The 24,973-nt window shown below is 38.0% G+C and overlaps 1 protein-coding gene across 1 annotated transcript in view; it reads left to right on the top strand.

Moving 5' to 3' along the window:
- The window catches only part of CDH18 (cadherin 18, type 2), a 157,077-nt gene that overhangs the window by 60,423 nt on the left and 71,681 nt on the right, over positions 1-24,973 (top strand). The window lies entirely within an intron of this gene.

Here is a 24,973-nt window from a genome sequence, read left to right as displayed (position 1 = left end):
CTCCCCAGGTAGACTGTAAAACAAAAACAGACATTTGGGGAAGTGGGGGCATGAAATCTACTGAAGGAAAAGAGTAGAATGTGGGCAGTCAAAGGAAGAAGGCAGGGGCACAGACTATAAAGAATACTATGGAAGAGAGGGGACTCCAAGGTTATTTCTATTCATGTTACCTTCATAATGCTTTTAACATATACCACTGCAGAACTGCAGTTTGTTTGCTCATTTGAATTAAATAGAGAACTCAAAGGCAAGGTACAAGAAAACAGTAATTCGCATACAGCCTGGTAACTTGGGAGTCTGCTGTTAAGGGCTTAGGAGTCTACGAGTGCTAGTCAGTCTTTAAGAACCACCTTGGAGAAGCACAGGAGCAGGCAATTCCACTGTGTCTTAGGTCAAGCAAGCAGGGCAGAAGAGCAGCTTGGCTGAACAGGGAACTCCTCATGGAGCTCAAGAGCAAAAAGAAATTGTATGATCTCTAGAAACAAGGTCAGGCTTTGCAGGAAGAGTACAGAGCTGTGGTTTGTTTATGCAGGGAGAAGACACAAAAGGCCAAAGCTCAATTAGAGTTGAAACTGGCCAGTGTTGTTGCAGATAACAAGAAGGGCTTTTTTTAAGTGTGTTAATAGCAAAAGGAGGTAATAGCAAGAAAACATTGGACCAATACTTGTTGAAGATGGTCATGTGACTAATAGAGGTGAAGAAAAAGCAGAGGCATTCAATGCTTTTTTTGCCCCAGCCTTTAATAATACTGATAGACCTTGGGCTGCCTGGTCCCCTGAGTTGGAGGACCATGAGTGTGGGAGCAGTGACTTTTCCATTTGTGGACACTGAAATTGTAAGGGACCAGCTCTATTTGCTGAGTGTTCACAAGTCCATGGGGCCTGATGGATGAAATTTATCCCGCAGTTCTGAAGGAGCTATTGGATGTTATGGCAGGACCCCTCTCTATCATCTACCAAAGGTCTTGGGAGTCTGGGGAGGTCCCTGCTGACTGGAAGGTAGCCAGTGTTATTCAAACTTACAAGAAGGGCATGAGGGAAGACCCAGGGAACTACAGACCTGTCAGTCTAACCTCAGCTCCTGGAAAGATTATGGAGAAGATTATACTGGGTACTGTTGAAAGGCGTTTCAAGGACAATGTCATCATCAGGCACAGTCAACATGGGTTCACAAAGGGAAAGTCCTGTTTCACTAATTTGATATCCTTCTATAAGAGGGTCACCCAGCTGGTGGACAAAGGGAAGGCAGTGGATGTATTTTTTCTGGATTTTAGTAAGGCTTTTGATATTGTCCCTCACAGCATCCTTCTGGACAAGTTGTCCACGTGTGAGATGAGGGGGTTCACGGTGTGCTGGGTGAAGAACTGGCTGAAGGGCAGAGCTCAAAGGGTTGTAGTGAATGGAGCTACATCTGGCTGGTGAGCAGTCACCAGTGGTGTTCCACAGGGCTCAACTGTAGGGCCAGTTCTGTTCAATATATTTATCAATGATGTGGGTGCAGGAGTTGAATGCAAGCTGGCTGATGATACCAAACTGGCAGGTGCTGTTGGCTTTGTTGAGGGACAAGATGCTTTGCAGAGGGATCTAGATAGATTGGAGCATTGGGCAGTGATTAATGGGATGAAAATCAACAAGTCGAAATACCAGATTCTGTACCTAGGATGGGCTAACGACGTTTAGATAAGTGTGTGGTTTAATAAAGGAATGTGAAGCTTTGCATTTACAATGATTTCATACCTGCAGTACGGAGTAAATTTTTTGAGTGGTTTATTGGTGATTACAATGGCTAGTTCGGCAGGTACACAAATACTCTGCAATTGTGTGTTGTGGCTGTGTTATAAGGTGAAGGAGAACAGAGCTCAGGCTGTAAAACAAATGCATGATAACATAAATCCTTGTGTTACAAAAAAAAAAAAAAAGGAAAGGAAAAAGAAGAAAAACAACAAATACATCCAGAGAGAACATGTTGGGTATTTTCCCTGGAAAAAGAAAATTCTTGTTAGTGGCAATCCCCAGATACTCAGCTGATGGGAATCAGGATAGCTACACCAATGTCTGAATAAGCAACTGACTCCCAGTCCAATACGGCTACCTGTGAGAACCAGTGAAGTAAAAGAAAGAAAGGAGATCTGCAATTTTGGAGTAAAACAGCCCTTTTGTAGCATGTTTACGAAGTACTGACAATATTTTAAAAGTGTAATAGGGGCTTTTACCCTGATGAAGAACTACAACACTTAAAATCATAGAAGCATAGAATCACAGAATGGTTTGGGTTGGAAGGGACCTTTAAAGGTCATGTAGACCACCCCTCTGCAGTAAGCAGGGACATCTTCAACTAGATCTGGTTGCTCAAAACCCTGTCCAACCTGACTTTGAACACTGCCAGTGATGGGACATCTACAACATCTCTGGGCAACCTGTTCCAGTGTTTAACCACCCTAACCGTAAAAAATTTATTCTTTCTATCTAGTCTGAATCTACCCTCTTCTGGTTTAAAACCATTACCCCCTGTCCTGTCGCAACAGGCCCTGCTAAAAAGACTGTCCTCACCTTTCTTATAAGCCCCCTTTAAGTATTGAAAGGCCACACTCAGGTCTCCCCAGAGCCTTCTCCTTTCCAGGCCAAACAACCTCAACTTTCTCAGCTTTTCCCTATAGGAGAGGAGTACCATCCTCTGATCATTTTTGTGGCCCTCCTCTGGACCTGCTCCAACAGGTCCATGTCTTTCTTGTACTGAGACCTCCATAGCTGGATGCAGTACTCCATAAACTGGTCATAATCATCATAAACTAGTAAATAACTAGTAAATAAATCATCATAAACTAGTGTTTATTCTTTATAATACAGTCATAAGCTCACATACGCAGTTTGCAGTATTTCTTAACTTGTGTCGTTAACCCATTTTCTGGACTGTAGAATGAGAGGAATCCTAAGGTTTTGCTGCATGAAAAGATGGATTGCTGCTTCAAGTTATGCTTTTAGTTGTCCCCAGTATCAAAGGGAAACAACTTCAAGAAAACACAGTTTTGAAAATCCAGTCTCTAATAATAGGATTTTAGCTTACTAATTAATGTAAATAGAAAAATGTGGATAGAGGAGGAAGTACAATTTATTTATTTTTCTCCAATTTAATATCCTTTCACACCCTGACTTTCACCTCCAGCAAAATTCATTTCTTTCTGACTAAACTGGTTGCTGCCTTTTGAGTTGATTATTGACGGAGTGAAGACTTAAATACAAGTGAACAAAATGAGCTAATCCCTTTAACAAAATTCATACCTCTCTGCTGCGTTTAAGTCCTGTTTAATAACCCTGCTGTGTTTATTGTAATTTTGTGCTGCGTTTTTATTCTCAGCTACTCCTGTACCAGCTGCTGCTGCTTCTGGAAAGCAATGTTCCTGGCTTATCATTTCATGAGTAGTAGCTGCCCAAGGGAAATGGTTAGATCACATTGGGTCTACAGACTGTCCTCTGTTTCTAGTACTCTGTCCTTTGTTTCCCCATGTGTGACATACAGATCTTTAGTTGTTGTCTCTTCGTGTGTGTGTGTGTTCCTTAATCTCATAGCCTCTTAGTATTATTTACATTACTGTAAAACATCATAGTATTTTGGATTCCTGAGTGAATGCAATTCAGAATGTGTGCAACTCTTGCCTTCGGCTCATGTTGCCATCTTCTCTTATAACTGAACTTTCCTTTCAGACCTAACCCTGTATTTTATTAGATGTTTGGGTTTTTTTATTTTACTTGAATGAGGACATGAATAATTCAATCTTGATTGAGAAGATGGAAAATAGAAAATCCACATGACTTCTAATAAACACTATTGAACAAAGAAGTCTTAAGAAATCAGGGTACAATAAAAGCCTTCTGGGTCAGAGTAGTGGTCCATCTAGCCCAGTATCCTGCCTCTGACAATGTCAGTGGGGAGATGCTGTTTAGGGGGAACACATTAGCCTGGGCACTTGCTGTAGTGTGCTGCCCCACTACTTGACGGCATGCACAACTGTTGCATTAGGGTTGCAAGGCGGTGGCACCTTGCCTAGTCCTTACACTATCCATTTATGAATCTGTTGTCCATGAGTTTATCCTCTTCTGAACCTGCTGGTACTATCCTGTGGTAACAAGTTCCAAAAGTTCACTACCTGCATTTTAAAGAAGTACTTTCTATCTGTTTTAAACCAGCCTCTCTTATGAGTTTCATCAGTTGTCTTCAATTCTAGTGTTGTTGGATTTGGTGAATAATAGTTCTGTGTTTATCTTCTCTTGCATTTCATTGCCCAGAAGAGCTTACTTGTCATTTACTGACTTTTGAGATTTCACTTAATACTCCTTTGTCTTTGACAGAAATACTGAATAATAGTACAAATTAAACTACAAAAGTAATGTGATGTAGCAATCCTACTTTTCCTGCAGCAAAATGCGTTACCTTCCTGATTCTGTAAACCTTGAGCATGTCTTCCTGCAGTTCTCAGTCAATAGATCGAAGAATGTTAGCCTCTCTAGTCCCTCCTCATAAAGCACCTGCACCAAACAATCAATTTACTTGTTCGTTTCTGTACCTTACTTAACTCTGCTTGGACCTTAAGACACTTGTTCTTACACTCTAAGGCCAGAACTCCTTTCAATACTCAAGATGTGGGCACATTAAGTTTTAATGAGTGGCACAAAGTCATCCTCTGTCCTGTTCTTCATACCTTTTCCAATGTGCCCAACATTTTGTTGGATTTTGTAGTTGCCATTATTCCTGTGATCTAGAACTGCCAGCAGTAACTAAAAACTTTGTTTTACTTATTTGTAACTGCCTGTATGCATAGGTGGGGTAATTTTTCCCTTTACGTTTCCGTACACTTAAGCTCATCTTTACCTTTCTGGCCAGTGTTTTGATGTTCTTAAAGAATTTAAAGAAGATGGTGTTGGTGTTGTAGGTGGTTTGAGTTGTCTTTCTGATATTTACTGTTATTGTGCTGATTATTTCCCTCTTGGCCTTTTCAGAGGCACAATAAATGATAGCTGTTTCTCCCATGACTTGCATCAGACTGAATAGGGTACTTTTCTGTATCTATCCGCTTTCTTCCCACTCCTAGTTTAAATACTGTTCTGTGACCTTTTTAGTTTTCAGTGACAGAAGCCTGGCTCCTTTATTGTTAAAGTGTAGCCTGACGGTTCTGTCCAGGTTTCCCTTGTCTTGAAAGGTTCCCTGGTTCCTGCTTTGCCAAAATTCTTCCTCTCTACACCATACTCTCATCCATGTAGTGAGACTGTAAATCCCTACCTGCATCTCAGGTTTTATATATGAACCTGGCAGTTTTCCATGGAGATGCTGGACTTGAGTCTCCTGCCCCTGAAGGAATGAGTCAAGCCCCAGACCATCCCTCCTGCACTTTTCTACATCACTGATAGCAACATGAAGTATGCCTACTGAGTCCTCCCCTGCACCTCCCAGCTCTCTAGACATATTAAGAGACCTATGTAAGCTTTACACCTAGCAGACAAGCTAATCTGTGTCCTCTCAAATGTCACAAACTTAATTACCTATGTATCTAATAGTTAAATCTTTCCACTGCCACCACCTGCTTGTCTCCATCTTTGAAGTTCCCCTCTGTGGTGGGAGTGTTCTTGTAGCATCCTGCAAGAGAGCAAAGCAATTTCAGTGTCAAGGCAGGTCTCAACCAATGGGTTAGGTCCCTTTTTCTCAGCTAGGTGCCCTCCTTTGTTGAGACTCCTGTACTCTGTGGCAAGAACTTTTGTCCACTTCTGCTGTGGAAGAGAAATTGTTCTACGGTATTCCTGTAGACCTCAGCTATTGACGTTTCAGATTTTTTTGGCAGTTCCAGGGAGGTAGAATAGTAAAAGAGGTGTTGTCAAGTAATCATCATTGTGGTAGTGGGTCTTTATATAATCTACCTGCAGTACATTAATAAAAATTTACCAGTAGAGTGAAGAAATTGTGTGATCACTACTGAATATCACTTAATATTGACAAACTAAGTGGGAAAGGATGGAGAGGCTAGACCATGACACAGAGTGATCTGGAGCATTTGAGAAATTGGCATAGGCTAAAATACAACTGAACATAAAGACTGGAGCATCACATTTGTATTTTAGACTTCCTAGTATTTGCTACCAACTTTTATGCTCGATCAGTTACTGGTACCTAGTTAACCTCATTGGTGAGGTTGGGCTTCATCTGTTCAAATACACCTTTCTGTGTCTGTGCTAGTCAACTTCAAATTCTTTTATGGTTTATTGAGGGAAATGGGAATTTCTGTGACTACTCATGTCATTGAAACTTCTAAAGCATCCTAGAAATATCTAGTTCTCTTAGTTGGTTAGAAGGAAGATCTAGACAACCAGCTCAACCTTAGTTATTGCACATATTTAAAGTTAAATCAGAAGAGCACACAAATACCCAATTAATATGGAAAGAGGAATTACCATTGGCTTTGGTATGCACTGGTCCCTGCCTTGTTTGGATAGCAGGTGTATTTTTACTTGAATAGCAGATGTATATTTATCACTTCAGAATTTCCTGAAGAAATTAAAACCCTCTTTATAAAGACAATCTCGGCAATAGCTATTAGGCCATGATCCTGTACTTTTTCCTTTAGTAGTCTTTAATGAGTTCTGTTTAAAAAAAATAAAATTAAAAATTGATGTATTATTTCCTTATAGATTACTTTTTACTGGATCTCAAGGATGGAATGAGTAACATTGATCTCCAGCCTGCTGCTGTTAATAAACTGTGTTTTAGCAAATGAAGCTCATACATTCTTTTTTCTGTGGCTTTTCTAGAACTGTACAGCTCAACTTTCTTCAGTTTTACAAATTCTAACATGACCTAGATGATTACAAAATTAAAAGATTTAATTTAATAATTTTGCTATGAGAGGTCCTTGCCTATTCCACATTTGCTTGTTTTACCTAGGAGAGTGTCATCTTTTGAAAGGCTTTAGAAAATGCCCATTAGCAATGCCAAGGGAAAAAAAGTTTAAAAGCCTAAAATCTGTTCTCTTTTACGCCCAAGTGGATACATCAGTGGAACATCCAAATCCTTAAAAACATAAGTCTTTTAGCATAGCTTACATTTTTTACTCTGAATTGCTTTTTTTCTACTGTCCTAGAAAGTTTTGTCTTCTGACATTGTGTTACTTATGCATGTCCATCTATTTAAATAGACCCTTCTGTGTCTGTGCTAGTCAGTCTCCTTTTATGGTTTGTTGAAGGAACTGGGTACTTCTGTCACTTCTTATCTCATCAGAAAGTCTAAAGCATCCTAGAAGTATGCAGTTATCTTCATCAGTTGAAAAGATATTTTATTGTTTAGAAGGCTGTATGACTTACATATCTGAATGAGACACAGAAGTTACCTCTTATCACATCTGTATAAATATCTTCCAAGATGCTACATTTTATTAATAGTTGAAAGTTATTGTTTAAAACAAAAAAAATGTATAATACAGAGTTTGAATAACATTCATGGAGTAGAAATTTAGAATATAATGGTGATTGAAGGATAGCTAGGACACTGTTGGAAGTGATACATAGGAAAAGTTCCCCTACCAAAATATTTCATTAAGTTGCTATAAGACACATGATATAATCTTTCTGCTTTATTTGACCTTAGTGTTTCCTGAGCTTGAGTATTGTGTCAGATTCTTGGTACTCAAAATATGATACAGGCTGTTTGGAAGAATCCAGAAAAGCTAACAAGAATGATAAGGACTTTGGGAAAAATTTTCTGAAAAGAAATATTGAAACCATTGTCTTTGCTTGGTCAGAAGAAAAAAAAAGTGGCTGGGAAAATTATGAGTCCTCAAATACCACAAAAAGGACTGTAGCAAAAGGAAAAGAATTCTTTTCTGTGTCTGTTGCAGATGAAAGTGTTAATTAATTTAGATTGCCAGATTTCATATAATGCCATCTTTTATTTAAATTTAGAACAAATAAACAAAAAAACAAAACCCACCCAAAAAACCCCAACACCTTAGGTTTTAGAGGGGAAAAAAAAAATCCTATCAGCCGAACAGTTACATACTGGAATAGGTTATCCAAGAGGGTTTGGAACCTCTTACCCCTGGATGTTCTAAAATGAGGTTAAATAACATCCAGTAAGAATGCTTGATGTGAGTTCTTGAATTTGCACATGGGGAGATGGGACCTTACAGGTGTGTGGTGGTGTGAGGAGAAGGAGCAAGGGAGAGAGGGAGAAAGAGGGAGAGGGCTGGCATTTGAGGCTGCAACTGGAAGACCAAGCCCCCCTGTCGCAGGGCTGCTTCCAGCATGGAAGTTGAAGCTTCATCAGCTCTGTTAGTCCAAGCTCAAAGTGATGCTAGTGGGGGAACCGCAGAGCAAGCCACCTAGTGCCTGGAGAATAAAGGAGTAGCTAAGAGGCACTGTGCTCCAAATGTGAGAAATGTAAGAGCCTCAGTGGGAAGAGACTTTATGTATGTCTGTCTTGTGCTGAAAGGGGCATGCTCTTTATGGCAGTATTTTCGACTGATATTTGGATAAACTTGTTTAAATTAATCAATGAATATGACAGTAATGGCAGCATGAATAGAAAAGCAAGACTAAGAACAAAGTTAATGAACAACTTATAGGATAACATTTTAAAATTCTAAAAGAAATCGCTGAGAACAGAATAGCAACTACGTTAGTCAGTTAATTTAACTCAGCAAATACATGATTTGTTGTATGCAGTTTGCATGAGCCTTGTTGATAGAGGTGCTTTTTTTTCAATGATGAAGCAACACATGAAATAGCAGCACTGGAAATGAGAAACAGGCTACTCGTATGTGTAATGCCCACAGTGTACCATAGCTCCTCCAGCCTCATCCAAGCTGTCATAAGGAATGTACGGAATATTTACTGTGAATAAGCATTTCAACACAGTATGAGCGATGTCACTGTACAGTGGGGTTTTCTGAAGATTTGCAACAGTCTAAGTTTGTTACTGCACAGACTCTGAAGCCCATCAGCCTATAGTGTTACACACCTTACCATGTTGATACAGCAGTAAAGGCAGGATACGAGGGGAAAAACTAATATTGTTCATGCTCTATAGACTGCATTTTTATTTCAGTTCTACAGTATGGCTGCGTACATATTTGGATAGATGGCTTCTAAGAAAAATCAGTTTATTCTAATAATAAGCATTTTAAAAATAGTTCATAAATCTATGTTTGTTTCAGCTTAGTAATGTTTTGTGTTCACTGTAAAAAACTAATTTACCATCAGCATGATCAAAAAGTGAAAGATCCATGAAATGATCTTGGTGAAAATGATCATGGTGAAAGTACTCTTTCACCATGAGATTGTCAATTTGCTGATTATCTACTAGAGAACAGACCTTCATTAACAAAAAGAATAGGACCAGTAAGGTGTACTGTCCTTTTCAGCTTATATATCCAAGATGTATGTATTTGCCAGTCATAACAACACAAAAGCAAAGAAGAACCTAGTATTTTAATATGTGAGTTGTTGTTTCTGTGCATCAAAGGAGAGCATTTAGATTCAGATTTATTGCCTGCTTTTTCAAGTGGACATCCCTGTGTGTAAAGAATTCATTCCTGGCCATGAATGTGTCAAGCAGTCAGTTCTTAAAAAGATTGAGCCTCAACTGACTTGGAAGAGTGCTTTATTAAGATAAAGTTTCTCACTGTGTCAGTTCATATCTTATCCTAGCTTAGAAAATTAAAGGGAAAAAAAAGGAAAATAAAAACAACAACAAAAAAAAAACAACTGAGGGGCATTAGTTCTCTGTAAACAAGATCAACGCGGTACAGCGCTTGCCTACCCAAGAAACAGCCTGACATAAATGTGACTTGCATGCTATTTGTACTAAGAATAGAGTTACTGGCAACTGTTGATGTGGGTGGCATCCACTTCATAGTTAAACAGTCAGTCACGTAGACTTTTCATATGCTTTTCCTTTGCATACCTGCAGATGTTCACATAGAAAGCACAAAAGAATTAAGAATTTTAATCCTATTATAGTTTTTCACAGTTACCATTTCACACTTCTGTGCTTAGGTAAAGGTTTATGTAGGGTACTTCTTAAAAGCATGAAAAGGAAAGAAAAAAAAGGATGGTACAGCTTGTGTATATATGTATATAAAGAATAGATACAGTGGCTCTAAATAGAATGGAATTACAGGATTTACATGCAAGAGTGATTGGTACTAAAGTGAATGAACAGAGCTTATGTATAAATTGAAATGCATTATTTGTTTCACTACTTCTTTCAGAATAATGAACATCATTTTTGACAGAATATAAAAATCCACAAAAAAGTCGTACCAGTATTTCTCTCCTCCCTGTTCCACTGCAGCAAACCCCCTTTATATAAATATTCACTACTGCAGGAAAACCAAATGTACCCTTGAAGCTTGGGAATACTGTGTGTCATTCAGAAGCATCCTTTGCTGGCAGACACCTTAAGTTTTATCCAAGCTCTTTTAGCTAGGAGGATGGTTATAGTCATATGAGACCTCTGGGATAGAAGGAAGGAGAATGAAGGGAGAATTAAAGACTTCCATAAACCATTGCTTATTTTTGAAGTGAGCCAAAAATGGCACACTTACACTTCCTTTGGATACTGTCCTTTTTTTTTTCCCCTGTGATATTTTTTAAGACTATCTAATATTGCCAGAATTTTTAATTTGTGTTTTGGCTCTGAAGAGATTCCATTACTGGGGTAGTAATGTACCATCTGCACAGGGGGAAACTACACCAAATGCACAAATAACATATTCAAAATGAAGATAATACAAAGGCTCCTGAAATCCGCTGTCTTTTCTGCGTTTTTCCATCTGCTAAATTTGTAACTGTTTGGATGCTATGTATTTTTGAGCCATATCAGGATATTTAGATGTGAAATACCTTTGTTGTTCATAGTTTAGACAATGCAGGTCAGGTAGCTGTCCTTTTAAAAATAGTCAGTCAAAGGCGGACTGGTTTACTTCCTTATTCAATAATGAAATTATGCTTTGAATTTAAACATACAAAACGTGAGTGGATCATACATTAAAGCTAGCCTCAAGCTGAGTACTTAGGGGCCCAGCAGAAGAAATGGATTTTAATTCTATCCTTTGCCCTGACTACCAAAATAAGAAATGAAGCAGTGATGTTTCTTTCTGTTTATTTAAGATAGAGTGAAGGTTGAAGAACATCACCCATGAAACCTGTTGATTACAATCTCAGAAGTGTTATGATATAGACTGACTTCAGGAAAATGGCTTCTGGCAAAAAGGAAAAGCGTGGGCCCTGTTAGGAAGAAAGGAAGGCAAAGAAGTCAGTGCTCAGGTTTCTTATTTCCCCTTCCACACAATATAATACTGGTCTGCACAGCATAAACAAGAAATCAGTGTCATAGATCAGTTATCACACAAGGGAAGTTTATGTAAAGAGGCATTGCAGCATTTTATATGCATCAGCAAAGCTGCATTTGGTTCATGCAGTTTTCAGTCAAGGATCTTCTGCTGAAAATTGCCAGCTTTAAACTCTATAGTGAATGCTATCTTAGATCATTTGGCTAACTGAAATGATGAATGAAAGCAAGGTGTTCTTTAAGACTGTCAGTACCTGCATTGTGAGGAGTTACAGCTAAAACCAGACTACTTGATTTCCATTCAGAAGCAGGTGAGAAACAAAACCTTCTGACAAAATTGAAAGGTAAATAGAAGTACCCTCATGTTCAGAAAGAAGTTGTGTCTAAGCATCTGATACAAGCCTACAGTGAGAGACCAGTAATACAGCAGGAAAAGGACTTTCCTGCCTTTTAGGCAGGTTTTTTCCCAGACATAACACCAATCCTTTTCCACTTACTCTGAAAAACACTATTTTTCCAAACTGACAGAGGAAGGGGAAAAGGGTTTATTGTTACAGTGTGGTCTGGACTGTGAAACTTGCATACACTGTCCAGTGAATTTTGGCAAAATACTGAGAAAAAGGACTCAGACATCTACTTGATGCTGATTACTCACATTTGGGAAACCAAAACAGAGAAAACAGAGATACTGAACATGGTAATGGAATAGCTGTGCAAATTTGTTTACTTGAAAAGACACTGTGTGGGTTGACTTTCTCTTTAAATCCATTTAGAGGCAAGGTCAATTCCACTGTTTAAATTATATGAAGCACTAATGCATCTAGGGAAAGTTACTTTACATAGAAATTACACCTCAGTTAAATATTCCTTTTTAAGTCCTTCAACCAGAATTTCAATTACACCTTGGTTTGTCCTAGCAAGTCATTCAAAATCTTTTTGAAAGGCTTGCAGAAGGAAAGTGACCTGTTCCCTTACACTGTGAACATGTAGAGAAAGGGTCAATTTACTTACATTCTAATCCTAAATGGAAGAAGAAATTGCTTTTTGGAATATCTGGTGTAATTTGTTGCAGGCTGCCTGTTAGATAGCCCTTTCTGAAGATGATAGAAGACATTAATTGATTTTGTAGTTCACTGACACTAGGATAAGTGATTCTCTCAATCACACAGCTTGGCTTTGAGACTTGTTTTCATTTTTCTTCTTTTTGATTTGAAAGGTTTATATCAAATATGTAGGAGGCACTTGATGGGAGAAACATTCCATGCAACACATAATTAGTATGATGAATGTATCAGCCAGTGTCTGCCTTTGGTTAACTTACTGGATTTTAGAGTAAGTGCATTAGTGTCCTAGGAGGAAAAACAGAGTGTAGATGAGAGAGGGAGAGAAGAGTAAATAAAAATACTCTTCAGTGTAAAGGGTTAGTTGGAAACTAGCACTGAGGTATTACAAAATGAAAACCAGTTTGTTTTCTGAGCAGTGTTAGCGTAAGCATTGTTTATCAACCAGTAGCTGATATTACGTATTATCCAAATGATACATGTAATAACTCATGTAAGATCCAACATCTGTTTAAGATGTTATATATTCTGTAAACAAATACCAAATTTTTCTTGCCCAGGAATTCAGTCTCAGCAACTTGAGGTCCAGTGGAGAATGAATAAACTCACTACATCAGCCCCTTTTCCCTTCTGTCCTTTTCTCTCACGAACATGCACAGTTAACTACACTGTACTGAGGGCAGTGCTATGATGTGATCCTTGGGGAACCAGGGGTGGCTTATTTCTAGCGGGTTTTAAAGAAAGCCTTCTCTTGCTGTGTGTTGTGATATTTAGCCAATATGTATAGTCCCTTTGTCCCTGCCCCTATATTGAAAGGAAAAAAAAATGTTCTGTAGATAGAGTTCTCATAAGAGAGGTGGGGGAAAAAAACCCACATTAATTTCCTTGTTAGTGTTCCTCCAGTTTCTAATAAATAACATGGGCCAATCACTATTAAAAGAAAAAAAATCCTGACGGTTCCTACCAACTACACATACATTAGCAAGGAAAGTTAGAATAAAGCCAAATGTTGCTGAAACTAATCATTATATAATGGAATAATCAAGATAAGATGGCTTTGCAAGTCTGTTCCCTCGCACTTCAGACCTGTACATGGTTTAGTTTCCGCAGACTGTATTTAAGCTGATCAGAGAAGAGTCGTATTCTGCATTTCTAATGCACTTCATGGCCAGTTCTGCAGTAGTAAGCTTATGCAGTCCTTGAATTTTATTTTGTTTCATTCTTTCCAGACTTATATAGCTGTAAGTATGTGCACTTATACTGAATTTATTCCTGATAAGAGTCACTGTGAAGGGTATTGCACAAACTTTGGCTTTAACTGTGTCTTGCAACTCTGGCTTTAAAGTGTATTTGTTACCAGAGACAGTAATAGGATCTAGCTGCAAAACTAAGTTCTGGTTATATATTGATATTTCTCCAATATTGCGTGTTCCAATGCAATTTCTATTTTACCTGATCTTTAGTAAGAACAATACTTTTTATTGACAACTTATCTTTACTTGGGCGTACGGGTGGATGAAAAGCTGGACGTGAGCTGGCAATGTGCGCTCACAGCCCAGAACGCCAACCCTGTCCTGGGCTGCACCGAAAGCAGCGTGCGCAGCAGGTCGAGGGAGGGGATTGTGCCCCTCTGCTCCGATCGGGTGAGACCCACCTGCAGTCCTGCGTCCAGCTCTGGGGTCCTCAGCACGGGAGAGACATGGACCTGTTGGAGCGGGTCCAGAGGAGGGACACAAAAATGGTCAGAGGGCTGGAACACCTCTGCTGTGAGGACAGGCTGGGAGAGTTGGGGTTGTTCTGCCTGAGGGAGAGAAGGCTCCAGGGAGACCTTACTGTGGCCTTTCAGTACTTAAAGGGGGTTATAAGAAAGATGGGGACAGACTTTTTAGCAGGGCCTGCAGCGATAAGACAAGGGCTAACAGTTTTAAAGTAAAAGAGAGTAGATTCAGACTAGATTTAAGGAAGAAATTTTTTACAATGAGGGTGGTGAAACACTGACACAAGTTGCCCAGAGGTGTAGATGCCCCATCCCTGGAACCATTCAAGGTCAGGTTGGACGGGGCTCTGAGCAACCTGGTCTAGTTGAAGATGTCCTTGCGCATTGCAAGGGGGGTTGGACTAGATGGCTTTTAAAGGTCCCTTCCAACTCAAACCATTCTATGATTCTACTGCTTTACCAAAAAGTTTAAAAGCCAAGCAAAACTGGCAATCAGGACACTTCAGTGTCAGAGGCTTATTAAGAAATACTGTGGTCGATAAGGAAAATTATTATAAGATGGGGAAGGGTGAGTGGAAATGGAAGTGATAGGAGTGATAAATCTAAGCAAATGTGACAGCACAGATAAAATCACCTATTGTTTTAAAGTAAGAGATTTAGCTATGATCTGTAAAGAGCAAGTTTATATAAGCATAGTCACTTCTCAGGACAAGACTCAAGAAGGAAGTCTGACAGATAGCTAGGGGCTATGCTATGAAAGGCTTTTAACAAAAAATAACTTTAACAATATAAAGTTAATCTACCACCTTCTAGGCAGCCAGCCTGAAAGACAGGGATGATGATTGAACAGTTTTTCAAGCCAGCATGCTATATTCTGTAGTAGCTATAAAAACTACTGTAAAGCTGCCAACAGCCACCTCTGGCAGGAAATTGCAATACTCAAGCATTTTAGTTACACGCATGCATGTTTTTCTCACAAAGTCATCAAGATATAAAAATACAAATTTTGTGACTGAAAAAAATGCCCCTCATGCTTTTGAACATACACAGTTTTCCATGACAGCCGACAATGATTCGGTTAGAAAATATATTCTTGTTGGAAAAGCCTGGATAACTGAAATTAGAACACTTCATACAGATGAGTCAGTTTTATTTTTTTAAAAAGGTTTTTGAAATACATTTTATTTTTATAAGTGGGAATTCAACTCAAAATAAAAGAATAGCATTACTAAAATAAACATCTTCAATATTGGTGACCTTTAGAATCTTTTTTCGTAAAGATTCCTGAGGTTGTCTTACTTTCATCCTGACTGTGAATGGGGAAATATTTTGCTATTTCAAACTTACACAAAGAAAAAAATGTTCAAAATATACTTGAGATATGTCAGTAATAATGTCAAGAGTCATAGTCAACGCACTTTTTGTCCATGTCCCTTCAGTGTCCATGAAGGAATAGTATCAGCAACTGAAGTACTCTTAAGGAGTAAATAACTGTAAGTGATACTGTGTTTTAGCAATAAATTTGTTTTCACAACTTTCAACAACATACCTAGCTAATAACATCATGCAAACATACTTCCATAGTTGAGAACAAATTTGACGGTTTTAAGAGAAAGGGAGATTGACTCACCTCCATGTCTGGGAGCAAACTTTAGTTTTTCTAGTGAGAGAAGATAATGAAATTGGACAGAAGACAAGACAGCTCCCCTTGTATTTTGCGATTATCATTTAAGGAACAGGAATTAATTTCTTATTTCCTAAGGGAGAGCTATGGTCATAGTTGTGAAAAGCTATTCAGAAATAATAGCATGTTTCACATGGACGTCTGTTCAAATGCGAAACAAGTTGGACATCATATCTGAAACTAGCAACAGATTCTCTTTGAGAGAGTAAAATCCAGAACTACAGGGCACCAAAGTATGTTACATTTTAACAAAAACATAGGATTTGTAATTGAACATTATCAACAGAAACCTGTGACTTAAAAATCATATATTTAAGTCATATATCATATGAGTTGTTTCCCATCAGATTTTAAATACATTATAGTAATGTGATGCACAATTCATACACATTTACATCAAAGATGAACATAAAACTTCACTGGTTAAGGCTGTCCTTTCCCATTAATAAATTGCCAGAAATTTTATTGCAGCACTTACTATATAAAGCGTTAAGACTGGGCATTTTAGAATTTCATTCTTTTTTTTTTTTTTTTCGTTGTAGCTTTAAGCTTTACAGTATTCCCTGGAAATAGGCCATTATTTTTTGAAACATTTTATGGATAAACTGTTAGAGATGGACAAGTCCTTGGACCTGTATAATGCCAATTCAGTGTAGAACATCCCTGGCTCGATGACTTTGTTTTCTACTTTTTTCCTCCTTGACTCAGAGATTTTGAATACATTTCTTCAGATTTATTCACCATGTATGTAAGATAATACATGAAATCGGGAAAGATAAAATGCCTGAGAAATCATATGTGTACCCACAAATTAAAAACCACTTACTTAGTAGGAGTAATCCATCTGGTCAAAATGAGCAACTTCACTGCTTATTTTAGTTTTCAGAAACTTTTATATTATTTTACATTTTCTCAACCCAGTCAATGTTTAATTGTAATGAAAAATATTTGTAACTGAAGTGTTTTCACTTTTAAGATGCACAGTATCAGCTTGCCAGTTCAGAGCACAAACCATTACGGAGAAGAGGGATTTTTTGTCCTGTATGTTGAGACAAATTGCAGTTCCTTTGCTTCTTTCCTACAATAAGTAGATCATCTTTTCTTTGGAAAATACAGAATACTTTCAAACTGGACAGAACTAAGCTACTGTTTGTGGGGGACTATGCTGAAATTGTAACCAAGTTCTGTTGTGGTTCAAAATTGTATGATCTAAACGTGAAGCTTAGAAAGAATAGTAAACTGATGTGATGGATGCAAGACGAGTTTAGGAACTGCAGCGTTGAACTGATACCCAGCTCTCTTCTTTTGTAGCACTGCTTAGCTGTGCTTCTTGTAAATAGCACAGAGTTTAACAAAATGGAAATATACATAGAATCATTTAGGTTGGAAAAGACCTTTAAGATCATGGAGTCCAACTGTAAACCTAACACTGCCAAGTCCACCACTAAGCCATGTCCCTAAACGCCACATCTACACGTCTGTTAAATACCTCCAGAGATGGTGACTCAACCACTTCCCTGGGCAGCTTGTTCCAAAGCCTGACAACCCTATCGGTGATGACATTTTTCGTAATATCCAATCTAAACCCACCCTGGCACAAATTGAGGCTGTTTCCTCTTGTCCTATCGCTTGTTACTTGGGAGAAGAGACCGACCCCCACCTCGCTACACCCTCCTTTCAGGTAGTTGTAGAGAGCGATAAGGTCTCCCCTCAGCCTCCTTTTCTCCAGACTGAACAACCCCAGTTCCCTCAGCCGCTCCTCACAAGACTTGTGCTCCAGGCCCCTCACCAGCTTCGTTGCCCTTCCCTGGACACGCTCCAGCCCCTCAATGACTTTCTTGTAGTGAGGGGCCCAAAACTGAACACAGGACTCGAGGTGCGGCCTCACCAGTGCCCAGTACAGGGGATGATCCCTTCCCTTCTCCTGCTGGCCACACTATTTCTGATGCAAGCCAGCATGCCGTTGGCCTTCTTGGCCACCTGGGCACACTGCTGGCTCATATTCAGCCGTCTGTCGACCAGCACCCACAGGTCCTTTTCCGCCTGGTAGTGGAAACCATAGTACCAGACAAGGGTGTTATGGCTGCAGTCATTCAAAACAATTAAATTTTTTTACATTTACACATTGGAGGGATTGTTTTGGAAGTCTCAAACTAAGGCTTCTGCATAACGTTTTCAGTATTTCACTTGCTGTGGTATCTGTTGCAAAATAATGATTATAATGTTTTGCACATGAATTATGAAAATCTTCAGAAATTTGGGGGAATCTGTATTTCCCTCAGTTTTAAAGACTTGAGTAGGTACTTTCTCTGAGAACGCTTCAGAGGAGTTATGCCTTTGGGTGTTTCTTACTAATCTCAAGCGTACCCAAAGTTGAGCTCTGCTGCTTTGTTTTTTCATATGTGTAAATTTCAAGACATTGTATTTCCTCTACATGTTTTGAATCACTGCAGGCAGGAATTGAGGTAATGGCACAAAGCCATTCTTGTGCATGAAACAAATGATTGTCATTTCTAGTTGAGTTCCTTATTCATTTATACATGTAAACATATTCATATGGTTTATACCAGAGAAACCATACCACTTAGCTTTCAAAAATGTGGTGACTCCTTCTTCCCTTCCCTCCAGAATTCCTTGATGAAGTCAGTTTATTTACCCAGAATTTGGTATCATTCTTTTGGCTCTGCAAATACCCTGTTATTGTGGGGCAAGAATATGCCAGCTGCACAGGAGAAATATATACCAAGCACAAACATTGCATTCAAGTAGAGGATTATAAGTGATGACTGAAAACCCATTATCCTTGCAGTGTTTTGGCATTTGACAGGTTTGCACCTGTGTGTACTTGTTTGAATTATCTCTGCATTATTATCAGCATCTCAGTCTTTTAGGTGGGGAATGCACCTAATGGTCTGGAAAATTATTTCAGTGTTGCTCAACAGCTGTATGTGAGAATGTAGTGTGTGGTACAGTAAACTCTTGTCAGTTAACACCACTGTGAAAAGGGAGAAATATAGTTATAGCTGGCAGACTGCAAAATAAGTTATCAAATTAGCCTCTCTTATTAAATCGTTAAAAAAAAAAAGTAGTATCCTATGGTCGCATGTCTGTACATAAATTTCTTATTAAGGTATTTCTCTTAAACTTGGGTTCTGATTAGAAATGATCTGATAGAATCTCTGCTTAAATAATATATAAATAAATAAATAGATGAAAACAAAAAAATATATAGTCAGTGATGTGTGTTCTGGCCCATCCATGTCTCACTAAATTTCAGTTTTAAGGAAAATAGAACCAGAAACAATGAATTTGTACTGTAACTAGAAAGATTCAGGCTAGTCATTAGGGAAAATTATAATAGGATTGTTAAAGGACTGGAATAGGTTGCCGAGTTAAGAAATGCCAACTTTCTTAACGGATGTCTTTAAAACGTGTTAGACCAATATGTGTCAATAATATTTCAAATATAGTTTATCCTTCCTTAGGACAGGAACAGTTGTTTCTCTGTGATTTTTTTTCTACTTTATACTTGGGCAGATCCATTTGTGGCAGTAAGACTTGGTGTTTGAAACTGATATTCTTGTAGATTGTGTCCACGTAGAGATTGAAGAATAATTCAGGCTGGTAAATGTGTTAGAGGAGGGGTGATAGAGACTATTTTATTTTAATTGCTGCCACAGTGATTTATGTGGTGGAATACACACTCCTTAGCTCACAAGAAAAATGAAACTACTTTTTTTTTTTCCTGGAAAACATATTCTGTTTTTTAAAAAAATGTGAAATTCAAACTTTTCTATTTTTTAAATCTGTTACATAGCAGACAAAAAATAACCCAGACCTACTGAGGTGACTGAATGAGTGTTCTCTTGAGATGCAGGATTAGTCTAGCCAGGAATGAACATGCTTGTTCCTGAGCTGTCTTTGGATGAATGGGCTGAATGGATTGCTGGAAAAACTAGGTAAAGAAGAAAACATAGAAACACTAGGAGACAGGAAACAGTGAGTTCACTCAGTGGAGGAAGGGGTCTCATGTTTCCATCTGACATTTCCAGAAATATATATTCATCTGTGTCAGGCACCTACATACACAAACTGTAGTTGCCCTGAGCATGGTCAGTAAGTTCATTACTTTCAGGATGCACTAAACTATGGAGCATGTAAAGATTTAATTTACAGTGGAAGGTCTCTTTACTCCCTGGATGCATGAAACTGGCTGTGTAGTTGCTTATCCTCTGTGTAGTACATATCCGTAATAAATCCAAAGCATGATGTATGGGACATCCCATTGGAAGCATCAGCTAGGTTAGATTTTATGTGTATCTGGAAAACCTGAGAATTCTTAAAGCCTGTCTGGATAAAATTTCAGACAGGTATGCCAAATATACCTGGAAAAAAAAACAGGATGGATGGCAGCCCTGGTGAGAACTCTTTTCCTTTTTTTTATAAGTTTTTGGTTTAGTCTTGCTGCAGTGTTTTCAGTGTAAGATTCTGATTTATGTTAATTTGAAAATTGGAGGCTAGACTATTGTATGATGTGTTCCTTTCATGACCCTTCTTTCCACAATTCAAAAGGAGGGAGGAAGGAATTGAAAATAGGCACACACACATGTGCATACACAGCGTGAAAGGAGCATAGAATATCCTTGTATTTTCTTGCCCTCTTCCTGTTTTTTTGGATGAGTCCTTTTTGGATGAGTTATTGATAACTCTTGCATTATATGCTATATCCAGTATTCCTGTTGCTCAAAGCAGCTCATTGTATTAAGCTCATTTTAATGTTCATAAGCAGGGAAGTGGGAACATCACCATGCTGCAAACTAAGATACGTAACCACAGAAGAAAACAAACAAGAAGAAGAAGTGGTCCTTTTAACAATGCAGAAATATTCACAGTTGTTGACCTGGTGCAGTATTTAAGTAATCTAAATATGAGTTCTTACATGAAGAAAAATCTATAGTAAAGTGTTTCAGAATATTTCAGTGGATTTCTTGAGATGAGCTGTGTTCCTGAATAAGCTGCTCACAGGTGACCCTCTATTATTTAGAATTGCTCAGAGTAAAGCTGAAGGCTTCCACCAACATCACAAGTTGGTGGAAATTCTTAGGCATTTGCATAAGCACTTCTAGAACGCCAGACAGCATCATTTGGTTGGTATGGCTGGAAATAGTTTAATGGGATGATTCACCAGGAATCTGAAATATTTTTGAAAGCATAACTGGAAGTTTGGGCCGGTGATTACAGAGGAGTACTGGTAGAATAATTTGTGTGTGTAACTTTGACTTTTTTGGAAGCTGATAGCCATGCATCCGCAGGTAGTTAGGAAACGTTCTTCTACTTCAGATTTGAGTCTCTGTAATTACCAAGATGCTCTTTGTGCCATTATAGAATACGGATTTAATTGATAAATCCCAGGTGCTGACAAGTCAGTCTTTTTATATGCCTTTATAATAACAATAGTCTTAACAACAGAAAATGAAAAATTCCACTTTAACAGTTTCATGAGAATTTTTGTTGTTTATGCAGGACTGTCATACACAGACATATCTTCAGTCCTTTGCTAGAAATAGCTTTCAAAAATGTCTCCAGGAACACTTATGTGGAATAGGCACAACACTAAAAAAGTTCCTTCTGTGTTAGATACATAAAGCTCAAATAAATAGTGAGAACTTGTAAAATGCACAGAGTTACAACCACAGATTTGGCAAGGGAAGACATTGTGTATCTCTGGACTCTAAAGTGCAACACTTTTCTTGAAATCAAGATGTGATGGTATTCTATGTATGAACTGCAGCAGTCATACTCTGAGCAGCACCTTTCTAGAGCTTGAAAATGCAAAGGAAGAAGAGCTGTGGGTCAAAGGGGTTGCTCTGGAGTCAGCTGGCCAGGGCTGCTTTCTAATTATTGCTAAGTATTTGCTGAGCATCATCACTGTACTGCACGTAAAAATTGGAAGGAGCTCTGGTGCAGAAGCATGTGCAGCGAATAGTCCATTCCTCTAGTGCTCTGTGAAGCTCTAGATCTGTCATGGGCATCCATTCCGTCCCCAGGACAGGGGCGTCCCAGTTCATGATTCTCACCTGGCACTGCTGGGGAAGATGGACTGACTGCCAAATGGTAGGTCACCGCTGGTCTGTTTGGACTGTGGCCCTGAATGTTCTGCTAACCATTTAGTCAATGTTATTCATGCAGTCATAAATTATCAATACTTAATAAATGGTAACGTTATCCAAGATACGATATAATAAATGATGGAACCCCTGTTTCTCCCATTTTCTACTGTAGGCTTTAGCAAGGCTAATCGCTTCCGCTGTTTTACACAGCAAGACTGAATCTTTAAACGTGGCCCTTGTATTCTTCTGAAAATCAGGTTTTTAGATACAAGAAACTAATGATGAAGTCAGTATTTTGAAATATTATTGCCCAGTGTTAGGTGTGGTTTCTCAGGGATAAGTGGGCACGCTTAATTGCAGGCCATGTTTTTAAATGACTTTTTTCAGGCATTTATGTTTGAAAATTACACCTTTCATCTATATTGTCTTGCTATCGTGTAAAGAAAACTATTTTGCTAGGGTTTTGTATTTTTTTTTTCCCAGAATGAGACCAAAAATAGAAGATTTAATGCTTTGAGACAGCTTTTAGAAACTTCTAATATCTTGTTACTAAAAAAAAAATAAATTAATTTGTTCAAAGCAGAGTGATATAGCCATGTCCTTTGCAAACTATATATGTGTAAACCATTAAATTATCTTAAGATTTTGAGGATATATGTGTCATTGTCCATTTGATAAATGACAACTTTTGTAAAGGGTATTAAAAGTCTGTTCTCCAATGTGTCTGTAAATGGCTTCTGCAACACAGTTCATAAAAAAACCTAAATGGTACTGTATTACTGTAATGGATCATCATGCAAGTTTTATGCATGTCAAAATTCGTTTTTAAGGTTTACTCTTCAGACTCCTAACAATCAGAATACAACTTTTTACTAACTCTTTGAAAGTATTAAAAAGAATTTATTAGGTTAGTATATCCTCTGAGGTCAAGCTGGCAATTGTCCTATATACAGGAAAATGTTCCTCACTAAAAGTGAGTTTTACAAGTGTACAAGAAGTTCTAATCAAAATTAAGAAGATATTGTTGACATAAATGGGCAACCTGTACTGGTGCTAAAGAAGCTACCATTGCCACTTTCTGGTCAATTATATATTGGAAGTTATGTTTTCTAACATCACCAGCAGAGCTACTCCAATACAGCAGAAAATAACCATACCATTTACTCAAATATGAAAAACTTTAAAATACGCATGCTTTATTTTCATTTTCACTTTCCTGAGAGTTACAACAACTAAGTTTTGCAAATAACTGTACTAGCTGCAGGAAATACATTGTTCTTTGTAGGTATTTCCTGTCTTATTCCTATTTAATTTTCAACGTTTGGGTTAATTTACAATAGCTGAGCTTTAGAGAGTCAAAATTTTATTTCAGTTATACTCCCACTGTTGGTTTACTTACAGCTTGTCTCAGAAGATGCAGTTCTGAATTTCTCCATGAGAGTTTCGTTAGCAGAAATACACTGCTTATAAAGTCTCTTTCTGTAATTATTGCTTGTTGTATATTGGAGCATCACTTTGTGCCTGTAGCAGATAATAGTTTTCACTTGTAAACTGGGCTTTCTCCAGTAAGACAAGATCGTAAAAGACTCCGGACAGTCTAACATTTAAGCATGAAAGAAAATGTAGGATTGGAAGTAGAGGTAGAGAGATTTTAATTGAATTGCCTGTTCCTAAGAGGAAGCGAACAGCCCAAATAGGCATGCAGTCAGTGTTTCCTATTCCTGACCTTAAAGCACAGATTCACAAATATATATTCTACTCTTCAGCTATGATTTTAGAAACATTATGGTATAAACAAAGTGTAATTATTGGCCAGATTCTCAGGAGCTGTAACATCAACCTTGCTTGTACAAAACAGTCTTTCCTGATATGAGCTCCCCTTGCCATTAACACCCTCAGAGCAAAAACTCATCAACTAGATTACTAGATTGACAACTTAGCCCTAATCGTGGTAAGAAGCTTTTTGCCTAAAAATAAAAGATAAGATTCTTTACCAGTGTGAATCAGCATAGCTTCATTATCTTCATTTGAAGTATGTGGATTTATACCAGATCAAGACCAATGTGAGGTCCTGCCCACCTTCAGCATGTATGTACTTTAAGAAGATCTTAAGAAGAGTGGACAAGAAAACCACTTGACAGTTCCAAACATGGCAAGCCATAATCACTGCATTTTCTGCAGAAGGAAAACTGTCCATTCTGATTAGGATTCCCTATGGCTAGCCTCCTGATACCATGGATTTTTATAGGTTCTTGCCTGGTACATGAGATGAAATGCTCTTTTTTATTTACATATCAGATACTGTATATGTAGGTACATATAAATTGCTTTAGGTATACTGTTTCATATTACCTCAGCTCATTCTGGAGATTTAGAAAACTGAGCTACACACACAGAGAAATGTTTGCGATTGCAGATTAAATTTGGAGGAAAGACTTCCCCTACGGACATATACAAAGAAAACACTGGGCAAATAAATTTCTGTGTTTCATTTGGTTTAAGAAAAATAGTGAAAGAAATTCAGAGTGAAAACTGGTATACTGCTCTGAATCTTTGTTTTATTTTGTCATAACAATTAGAAAGAGGGGATACTCTTAAATAGCCCGTGACATAGTGTTCAAGAACTATTAAGTCAAGAATAATAATTTCACCTTGGGATAGGTACTTAAACAAAGTGAAGGATTGGATTTTAAATAGACAGCCTACTTCCTTAGGAACTTTTAAAAGCATTCTTATTCCTCCTAAATGTTAGCAGAAGAGTTCATAACTTTTTTATTTGTCATTCATATACAAAAGGTACAGTAATCGTCTAATTTAAGGTCAACAATGTTAAGGAAGGCGGCCTTGCTTGTTTTTATTGAAAGTTTATTTTCCAGTGATCATCTCACGGCTTCATTTGAGTAAGTTTGAATGAACCTTCACATCACTAGTTAGAACATGCATTTGGTAAACAATCACTGACTTTTTGTACCAAATTGTAAATCAAGGCTTTTGATATGAAATGGAGAAATTAGAAATAATTTCAGAAAATTTTATGTCCTTGAGAAAGGACAGAGAGTATTGAAGTCCA

The sequence above is a fragment of the Haliaeetus leucocephalus genome, unplaced genomic scaffold (assembly GCF_000737465.1).
Source record: "Haliaeetus leucocephalus isolate CR32 unplaced genomic scaffold, Haliaeetus_leucocephalus-4.0 Scaffold328, whole genome shotgun sequence".
In the NCBI taxonomy this organism is placed as follows: Eukaryota; Metazoa; Chordata; class Aves; order Accipitriformes; family Accipitridae; genus Haliaeetus; species Haliaeetus leucocephalus.
The sequence above is the reverse complement of the archived record's forward strand: the minus strand, read 5'-3'. Positions and strand labels throughout refer to the sequence as shown.